The sequence below is a fragment of the Pinus tabuliformis genome, chromosome 8 (assembly GCF_031772625.1).
Source record: "Pinus tabuliformis cultivar Carrire ecotype Pingquan chromosome 8, CPIR1, whole genome shotgun sequence".
Taxonomy (NCBI): Eukaryota; Viridiplantae; Streptophyta; class Pinopsida; order Pinales; family Pinaceae; genus Pinus; species Pinus tabuliformis.
Window position 1 is genome coordinate 205209828 of NC_142294.1, and position 10366 is coordinate 205220193.

Sequence of the window (10366 nt, forward strand, 5' to 3'; positions counted from 1 at the left end):
AAGTGGAGATTTTTTTTGTTGTTGTACCAATTGTTGTAGATCTAACCCAGAAATATAAGAGAATAGAAATAAACCCAAGAATCACAAGATCAAATATAGATAAAATGCTTCTTTATTATCAACACCCTTATGGTAGGGCAACACCATACATTCACTCCTTAAGGAAGGAGAACACTCCACAAGCCATATGCCTGTTCATACAATAATACTTCTCTTCATCTTCATATGTGGAGTCTCTAGCCTTTATATAGGCCTCATACACACCATACCATGCATCATTACCATGGTTTCCTCATACCATCAACTAATACTATGGGCCCATTACATTATTATTAACTACTTGTGGTCCCTTACATGACATGTGTTAACCACCTTATTTATTACTATGGCCCATCCCATTATTACATTATTACCTTGGGTACCTCCCTTGGTACCCCATATTATCCCCCCTAGGTACATAACATTCCACCCCCCTAAACATGTTTCGTCCCCGAAACATGGGAAGAACATAAATAATAAGATCTACTCAAAATAGTAGTCCACTGATACCATGCACGTGCATCTAGCCATCCAAGAGAAAGGTGAACCCTCGATCTCGCTGGTGCCTCGCTCGCTTGAGATGGAAGTTGACCGTGGCAGCTCTTCTGTGTTGATGTGCAGTGGGTGGATCTTCTCTCCTCGCGATCCGTCATGTGACGACTTGGTTTCCATCTTGATGGTTGTCTCGCTGGGTGATGTGGGTGATGATATGTTGAAGTTTTAACCCACGATGGCTTTTGCGTGACTTCACCCTGCTGTGGTGCCTGTTGTGGTGTCTTCTTTGTCAATATGACTTCAACCACTGAGCCCTCCTCTGATGTATCATCACCTGTAACCTTTTCTTCTGCAGCCTCTGTTTGTGTTTGATTGTCGGTCATCAAAGGCTCATCATCTGATATGTCAGTCCCTTGAACATCTTCTGCTTCAGCCTCCATGTGCTCTACCTGTTTATGGATGGAAATATCCTGTAATGTAATTTTCTTCTTTTTATACCATAGCTTGAGGAATTTCTTCTGCACATTAATATTGATAGTACCCATGGATTCCATCCAAGGATATCCCAAAACAACATCCATATTATCCATTTCTGAAGCATAAAAATCACCATGCAACACATATTTATCCATAGAAATCTTCAAATCCTTGTACACTTGAACAGCCTCATTATCAATCTGTGCAGTTTCAATGTGTTTTGCTGGAACTTGCAATCTTTTTGCCAAATTAACATTGATAAAATTATGTTTGCAACTAGGATTTATAGAAACCTTGATCTTTTCCTTTTGAATCAATCCATGAACCTGTAATAAGGATATACCAGTAGGAAATAGCCCCACTTGTTTCTCCTTATCTTGTTTTCTGGCATGAGACCATCTGTCTAAAAGTAATTTTTCAAATTCTTCATCGGGCAGGTTGGAACACTTCTTTTGGTTAAGCAATTCCCACCATGTGGCCGCCTCATCTCTAAATTGCTGCACTACCCACCATTTCCAACTGTTGGTCGATAACCACTTCTGTTTTTTTATGTATTCTTCAATAGTAGGACCATCATCTTTTCCTATAAAATACTCCATGAAGAGGGTTTGAAAAAAAAAATTCACTGACTTTGGCGAAAATTTGAAATTGTCACAGTTTCGTCAATATTGCTCAGAATCCCTATTATACCTGTTTTTAGAAATGGAACAACCATTCTGCATCTGCCCATGTGATAGAAATCCTGATTCAGACACTGGAATTTCATATCTGCGCTGCTACTCTCCCGACGTCACCCAAATTTTCTGCAAAAAGCGCTGATTTTAAATCAGCGATATCTCCCTCATCCGGACTCCGATTCGACTGATTTTTTTTTTGAAATTGAGTATTTTTTCCCAAAGAATCCAGATCTGCAATTAGATTTTGCAGATCTTGTACCAGGACGTCTAGATCTGCGCCGCAATGTCGCTGCCCTGAAAATTGTCTACAACCCCACTGATTTTTAGATCAGTGATATCTCCTTCATCCGGAATCCGATTCAACCGATTTTTTTTTTTTAAATCGGCTATTTTTGCACAAGGAATACAGATCTACAATTAGTTTCTGCAGATATTGCACCAAAACGTACAGATCTGACCTGCAAAGTCGCTGCCCCTGAAACCCTGCAAAAAAAAAAAAAATCTCCACTTTTGTGCCCAAGAAAGTGCTCTGATACCACTTGTTATAGCTATTATACCAATTATTGTAGCTCTGATACCACTTGTTGTAAATCTGACCTAGAATATAAGAGAAATAACAAATATACCCAATAATAACAAGATCAAAATAGATATAAATTGTAGCTCTGATACCAATTGTTGTAGCTCTGATACCAATTGTTGTAGATCTAACCCGGAAATATTATAGATCTGATATGAGATATAAGAGAATACAAATGAACCCAGAAATGATATGAAATGATTCTTTATTGATCAAACCCTTAAGGTAGGGCAACACCATACATTCACTCCTTAAGGAAGGAGAACACTCCACAAGCCATATGCCTGTTCATACAAGAATACTTCTCTTCATCTTCATATGTGGAGTCTCTAGCCTTTATATAGGCCTCATACATACCATACCATGCATCATTACCATGGTTTCCTCATACCATCAACTAATACTATGGGCCCATTACATTATTATTAACTACTTGTGGTCCCTTACATGACATGTGTTAACCACCTTATTTATTACTATGGCCCATCCCATTATTACATTATTACCTTGGGTACCTCCCTTGGTACCCCATATTATCCCCCCTAGGTACATAACAGTAAATCAAGTCTAAATATTGCGCACGAGCAATAACTTGCTCTTCGGTGATGACTCCCCCTTTTGCCACATCTTCTATAATGGAAGGTAACAAGGACTTAATAAACCATTCAGCTAAAATCTGATCATGAACATATGTTTTTACCATTCTACGACGACGTCGCCACTTATGAATATGATCAGATATGTGAGTGGCCATTGTTTGTTTGAAATTGGTAAGAAGTTTTGTTCTCGTTTCGTACCTTATCGGTAACTGAAAATGGGTTAAAAAGGTTGTGGCTAGGGTACTGAAGTTGTCAAACGAAGCTCTGGGCAATTCGATATACCATTTTGCTGCCATACCAGTTAACGTCCTCGAAAAAAGGCAAAGCCTAATCGAATCATCTTTTAGGGTGTTTGATGAACACCACAGATGAAAGGTCATCACATGATTCAACGGGTCTTCACCCGGAGTTCCATTAAATTTAGGAATATCTGATGGAAGTTTATGTGGAATCGCTGGCCACCAAGGGGCGTAAGTGATTGGATCGTTTGTTAACCGATTTAAATTTGGTAACTCTAAAGTTGCCACGAAGGGTAATTGTTGATTCAGGTTAGGCGAAGCATACCCAGGATAAGATGGAATCGCCTGAGCAGTGGGTCTTTGCATACCAACATAATGCATTTGATGTTGGTAACTTTGGTAAGGTTGGTGGGCATAACCATTGTAGAATGGTTGATTTTGATCGTTTTGAATATACGGTTGCCCACTATTTGCAAAGGTTTGTTGCTCAGATCCTTGGTATACTTGTTGGAATTGCGGTTGTTGGTATTGCACCAGCCAGGGTTGTGAAGCCATGTGTTGTTGCCCGATACTAACTGTTTGACCAAGATGAGGGGTAATTGTACCCATTTGGGCCTGTGTCATTCCACCAGTCAGCGATTGTGGTTGAGTCGCAGGGTCAAGAGGCTATTGCATTACAACCTGAGAAACCTAAGGTTGGAATACAACAGGCAGCGCTTGTACTTGCGACACCGTCACAATAGCTGGCGTAGTTGGTCTATTGATATAGGTAAACATTGTTGCATTGAATATACAACTCTTGGTTAACAATGTAAACTTTGAAACGGGAACTATAAACTCAAAACGGGAACTCTGGCCAAAAAACCCCAAAAAAACATCAAAAACACTGCTAAAAACGAAAAGTGTGTATACTGGAACGATGTTTTTTTTTTAGGTGTCAATTTTGAACGTGTTTTAAAAATGGCAGTGACTACGAAATTTACTACGAAATTTTCGTGCAAAATATAGCTTCAAAACGAAAGTGATGATACTGGAATAATGATTTTTTTTTTAGGGTCAATTTTCAAACTTTTTAAAAAATGCTAATAAAACCAATTTTTTATGTCTCAAACAAAGTTAATTTTTAAGGAAAAAACACATTAATGTTTCTGGTAGAATATCATTTTTCTTTCCTAAGTGTAAATTTAACATGTTTTCAACCACACCATGCTAAATACAAAAGAAATTGAAATTTTTTCAACACTAAAATTAAAAAACCATGACATTATGAACAAATTATATCACTGAATGAAATCAAAAGTCTTTATTTGTATACTGAATAAAACAGACATTATATCTCTAATTTGATATTGCATTGTAGATATTTAAACAATAAAATTTATCATACTTAAGACATAATCCAACAACATAAAAATTCTTCATAATTTCTCATTTAACAACATATGGAAAACATTAATTTTATTTGAAGATATGATGCATACATGAGTTATATAATCTGTCTTAAACAATTATTCAAAATCACTCATATTTTCTTGCACACCATCACAATTCGCATCTTCAGATGAGTGACTCGATGCTGACAAAGATGTTCCTTATTCTTCTCTTTCATCAACTAGTGCCCCATCTGAGTCCACATGCATGCCCAACATTCCAGGTTTCAAAAGTCTTCTAGATCTACGACTGGTTTCAGCAGACTCCCATGTCAACATTATTCCTTCTGGTAACAACCTTTTCAGAATCTCTGTCGTCTTGAAGCGAAGAGTTCCTCTCTTTGTTAAATTGAAGTCATAAACAAGTATGTCAACATCCTCCAATTGTAATATGTCTGTGCGGCGGCGATTTATATTTGTACCCTTTCTTTTTCTTTTTCCACCATTTTTTTTGTCAACTACCATCTCTGGCTTATACACACCATTGAATGGGTGTGTATTTGTGGTATACCAATGTAATTCAACACTTGTAACATCCTCATTTTCTGTAAAGACCTTTATAACTTTAGCAACCCAAAATGGATAGCCTTTGGGATCTCCATCTGCTAGCACTGCAATCATGCAACCCTCCTTAATATCATGTACTGAACCCCTATAAAGGTCTTCCATGGCTTCACGTTGTGCACGAGATCTTCTGGAACCAATATACATCTCTCTTTCCATTGCCTGTGAAGAATTAATAATACCTTGAGTTTGTTGTTGTTCAACAATGTTTACTTCCTCTTGTTCATTCGACACATTTTGTGGCCAAATAAATGGATGTGGGAGAAAACCTATCTAGAATGTGAGGCCTATGCTTTGCCACTTTTCCTTTAGTTATGTGAATGTAAATACAAAGAAAGAGACGCGCACCATGGAGTTTTCTTTGGCACCATGGTGTGAATAACAACTAAAGATTATTTTCCTCCTTTTTTATGCTCTCAAATACCATTTCTAGATGTTCTAGTCAACTATGGAAGGCTTAAAATGCTAAAAAATGGAATCCCTTTCTTCCTATTGGCCCTATATTTAACATAGCTTAATAATATATTAAAATTAGGTTTTTTGCATGCTTCACCCTCAACTTTGAAGTCCACACATGGCTAGCCATAAATGTGTGGCTAATGAGGCATAACACACCATCTAGTTACGTCATGGTTGTCAAAATGCTGGTGCTTTTTACATGGTTAGAAATGTCTTTATTTTCATAATAATGTTTAGGAGTTGTGAGCTATAATAAAAAAATATTAACCCAAAAAAGTGTTGGTTGATTGAAATTTCTAAATAACTCTATAAAGTTCTAAACCCCAAATCTCACTCAAAATTTATAAATATAAATAAAAAAATATATAATAATTACTCCATTCCAAACCATACCATATACATATACAAAATAGTTAATTTCATTGAAGGAATCTTTTTCATGGCTGGACATCCAATACAACTCATTTATAAACTTACCTCATGGTTTGGCTCCCTATTCTGCTTCGATTTTTGTATATACTCTAATTGGACAGATAATTAATATTAGTTTTCTCACATACACCAGTGACATTTATTATTATTTATTTATCTTCAATAACTTTAATGATTAAGGCCTTTAAAGGAGGAGAAACACTTTACCGGATATTTTTTAGATTATATATTATGTAATAAAGCATCCAATGAGAGGAAGCATATAATAGAGCATAGGAGAAAAGCACCATAATATCATAGTTTTGCAATAAGTTTTATGGATTTAGATTTTAACAATCCACCATTATTTTATCAAGAAAAAGGGCATGACACTGCATAAACTTACTTTATTTCCAACCAGGTGTTCTCCTTTGTCAATATCGTGTTTGCTTTTGACCTTATTGGTGCATTTCCAATCTTATATCATAGTAGCAGAACAATCTGTGGTGCGTGCTACTGCTTTTTAAAAAATTTAAAAACAGAAATTTCGCAATCAAGCATAACCTGAATATCTAGAAGTAGTAGATCAAGATTGTGCAGTTATATATCTAGGTTTATGACTAAGTATCAAGGCCTCGTCGAAGCTCATATCATGATCAAGATATGATCGAATAGACAGGCTGAGAAGTTGTCAGATTTCACAGTTAGTCCTTCGAGTTTTGATAGTTTGCTATGAAGGATTTGGGTGCCTCATTGAGAGCTTGAATCACGGTGTGTATATTTAGAAACCAAATCAGCAATGCACAGTTCTTTTGAGAGCAAGGATGTTAAAAATTCTAATCAGTTGACATGTAAGAATACTGTTTTATATTATATTAAATTAAGGATAATTACTGCGTGGCAGCGCCACCCCCGGGCCGCCCCGCCCCGCCCGACCGGCGGCGGGTCGATTCCGGGAATCGACCTACTTTGCTCACCGAGTTGACAGGGTTCACCGAGTTGACAATCGGGCTCATCGTTATGTTTCGAGGGTGGTGCCGGTGCTTTAGTCAATCATTTCTGAACCCGTTGGGTGTTGTAGTTATCGTGAAGTGCCTAGGGTTTCGGACGGCAACATCCATGTATCGTACAAAGGGTCCACGAAGACTTTAAGGTCCAACCAGGTAGGAGGTTGTTTCTTTGGCAAAGTCGGTTCCGAAATTTATAAAAGAGGGTACATATTTAATTCGTGTCTGGCTATACATTATTTATTTATATATAAGTTTAACATCACATCCATCATCACATTGGGCCCACGTTAGTCATAGTTGTGAGGAAGCTTATCAACAATTTTAAGCTATGCCTCATAATATGCTGATTTCTTTTATAAGATAAACTTTCCAAGATTAATATCTATCACTAGTTCTAAATCCTTGCGCATTATGAAAGATTGGTAAGAAATACAAAATTATTCCATGAAAATTTCTTGCGTTTTATGACTGGCTTTATGATTTATGATTGCAGGGAAATGGTATATGCTTTTCGATAAGGGTGCACTAGTAATGCACCCACAATAGTCAAAAGATATTATAATGGATAGGCACATTCAGCATGATAATACTCTTTACCCAAAAATTGACGCGAATCCTAAACCTAAAATTATTTTCTACTGGCAGGTCACATTACAGGTCCACGCGGTGGAAATCGTTCTGCGATATCCTCTAGTGATTGAACGATTGACATCCACTAATGAAGCAAAGCTTTATTCCAATATTTAAGTGGGAGAAATAGCAGACACGAGTCCTGCCATTTTATTCTTTAACCTCCCTTGCCGTTTGCCAGACTCTTCCGACTAAAGCCAGATCACAAAGCTATATAAATATATAGCTTCCCCTGAGTTGCATACAGCAAATCCTGATATAGCATAGCTGCTCTGTTATACATATTGTCAGTTACAGCAGCTCTTCGCTGCAGCCGAACTATCATCACCGTTGTGTTCCGTGTTCGAATCTCCGGCCCGTCTTTCAACCATGTCTGCCACGCTCAGAAAGCGGTGCCTAGAGCCGGAGGCTCTGCCGGACTCCACTGACATCCGGGAGTCCAAACGCTCTTTCAATGGCATTGGCGAAGAAACGGATCTGTTTTGTCATTTGCCACAGTTGGACAAAACCCCCAACGAAAATGAAGAATGCGCTTCCAGTGAGGATTTCGTAAGTGGTGTGATGAGAAGCCTGGAGGAAGAGATCAGCACCACATGCTCGACTTTTTATGGTCCCATCTCGGGGGATATTTGTAGTGCCCATGAGGGACAAACTCTACTTTCGGACTCACATATTGATCTGTGTTACCTCCTAGAGGCTTCAGACGACGAGCTCGGCATTCCCTCGAGCCCCCCCATTCTGGACTCTAAGAACGAGTTCTGTCAACCTCCTAAGGAGACCTTCACCGCCGAGGGTTTGTCCGAGCACCACCCTCGAAACATAACGATGAGCCCGATTGTTATGAAGGTATATTTAGAAACCAAATCAGCAATGCACAGTTCTTTTGAGAGCAAGGATGTTAAAAATTCTAATCAGTTGACATGAAAGAATACTGTTTTATATTATATTAAATTAAGGATAATTACTGCGTGGCAGCGCCACCCCGGGCCGCCCCGCCCCGCCCGACCGGTGGCGGGTCAATTTCGGGAATCGACCTACTCTGGAATCCCATTCATATATCGAATGGTGGGCGTTTATATATGGAGATATAAAATCCCTTGTTTTCACAATAAGAAAGGGACAGGTCTTAGGTTCAAGCCGTCTGGGTTTTTTAATCTTTTTAATTTTTTGGCAGGTTCGATAGAAGGGAACAGATCGTGAGTTCGGCCCGTTCGGATTTCTTAATCTCAAAATCGCTATAATTTTTGGCACAACTTATCACAAGTCGTCTGGAATTCTTATTTTTGGCACAATGAATCACAAGTCGGGATTTCTTCATCTCAAGCTCTCTGTATTTTTTGGGTAAAATCCAAACACCGTAGTCATGGGTTCAAACCCCACGAGTGGGTGATGTTGACTACTTGGATTTCTTATGGTCATGTAAGATTCCTGATTTTATGTCAAAATTCAAAACAAGCATTGCCATATAAATCACAAGTGACTCCACAAAAGGCATGTCCGATTTTCTGGTCTGATGGAACTTCATAAAGGCATTGTCGAACTATTTTGGTGTGATGGAACAGGCAGTCCGCTTATTTATTATTATTATTATAGTTAGTAATATTTTTTTAGTAATATTTTGTTTAATAATTTGAAAATTATTATATTTAGACGGGTTTTATAATTTAAATATGAATGAGGGATGTTTCCAACCTACTCCCCATTATCCATACGAGTGCAGTCAACGTTAATCACCATTTCTGTAGGTTACCTCGTCTGGGACTACCGGAATGTCCAAACGTATGGCCCTCTTCACCCAAATCCCATTGCTGAAAGGCCTCTCGGCATTCCTCAGCTGCAAATTTTGTGGGTCATAAATCTTTTTAAATTGCATTATATTGTGATATTTTTAAGTAAATGTATTTAATCTTTTCCATTTCTTTGAATTATTAGAAGTTCCACCCTTTTGCACCTATTAAATTATTATAATTTATAAATAGACGTGCTACATATATATTTATGAGTACGGTAATTTTTCATCCTTTCCCGGACGGTTTTACAAGCGCCAGTGGTTACATTCAGACTTTATAAATTGAAGGGCGCCATTTTCGTGAGCTTCTTCAGCTTCGTTTACGTTGTTTTTACTGTGGGATGTTCTAGAACGCCTTTCTGTCAGTTTTGCTCGATCGATTTCGGCATTTCTGTGATATGATTCAGCGATCCGTGGGTTGTTATGAATCATACGTTTGAGGGCCAAAAAAGAGAAAGAGAAGCTTGACCGCGTAAGGATAGAGTAGTTACGGTGCCGCAGCATTTAGCATCCACCTGCAGATTCACTACCTCATGTTGCTGAGACATTTTTGTTAATAAGACGGTGCTGATCAGTAGGAAGTAACAAAGGAGATTTCGCTCCGCTAGATTTCCAAAGATCGATTGACCAGCAGATTCATAAGGATACAGTCCAGCCGATTTACAAGAGCGAGTTGGCAACGAGATTGGTAAAGTCAACCACGTTAGTTTTTAATAATTGTATTTTTTTGAAATATTATGGTCAGGCTTTTAACTGTCTATCCAATGGGAAGAAGAACATCCGACGGTTTTTATCAGAGTCCAAAGAGGTTGACTTACAGTTAGATTGACCCAAATAAAATGACCTAAGTTGCTTTATTCATGGTTAAGACTTGGATTTCAAAAAATATTCATTTTCGTAGACCTTATGCTAACAAGAAGGAAATGCGGGTGCTAGCAAGTCTCAGTCATTTAGTTTGGGTCTTATT

General features: G+C 38.0%; 1 pseudogene across 1 annotated transcript in view; it reads right to left on the minus strand.

Moving 5' to 3' along the window:
• LOC149234838 (serine/threonine-protein kinase PEPKR2-like) overlaps positions 1–7981 on the minus strand; it is a 51700-nt pseudogene extending 43719 nt beyond the window's left edge. The window contains exon 1 of the transcript XR_016245859.1: positions 7939–7981. The product of XR_016245859.1 is annotated as a serine/threonine-protein kinase PEPKR2-like (transcript). The remainder of the gene's footprint in view (positions 1–7938) is intronic.
• Between the last annotated feature and the right edge of the window lie 2385 nt (positions 7982–10366).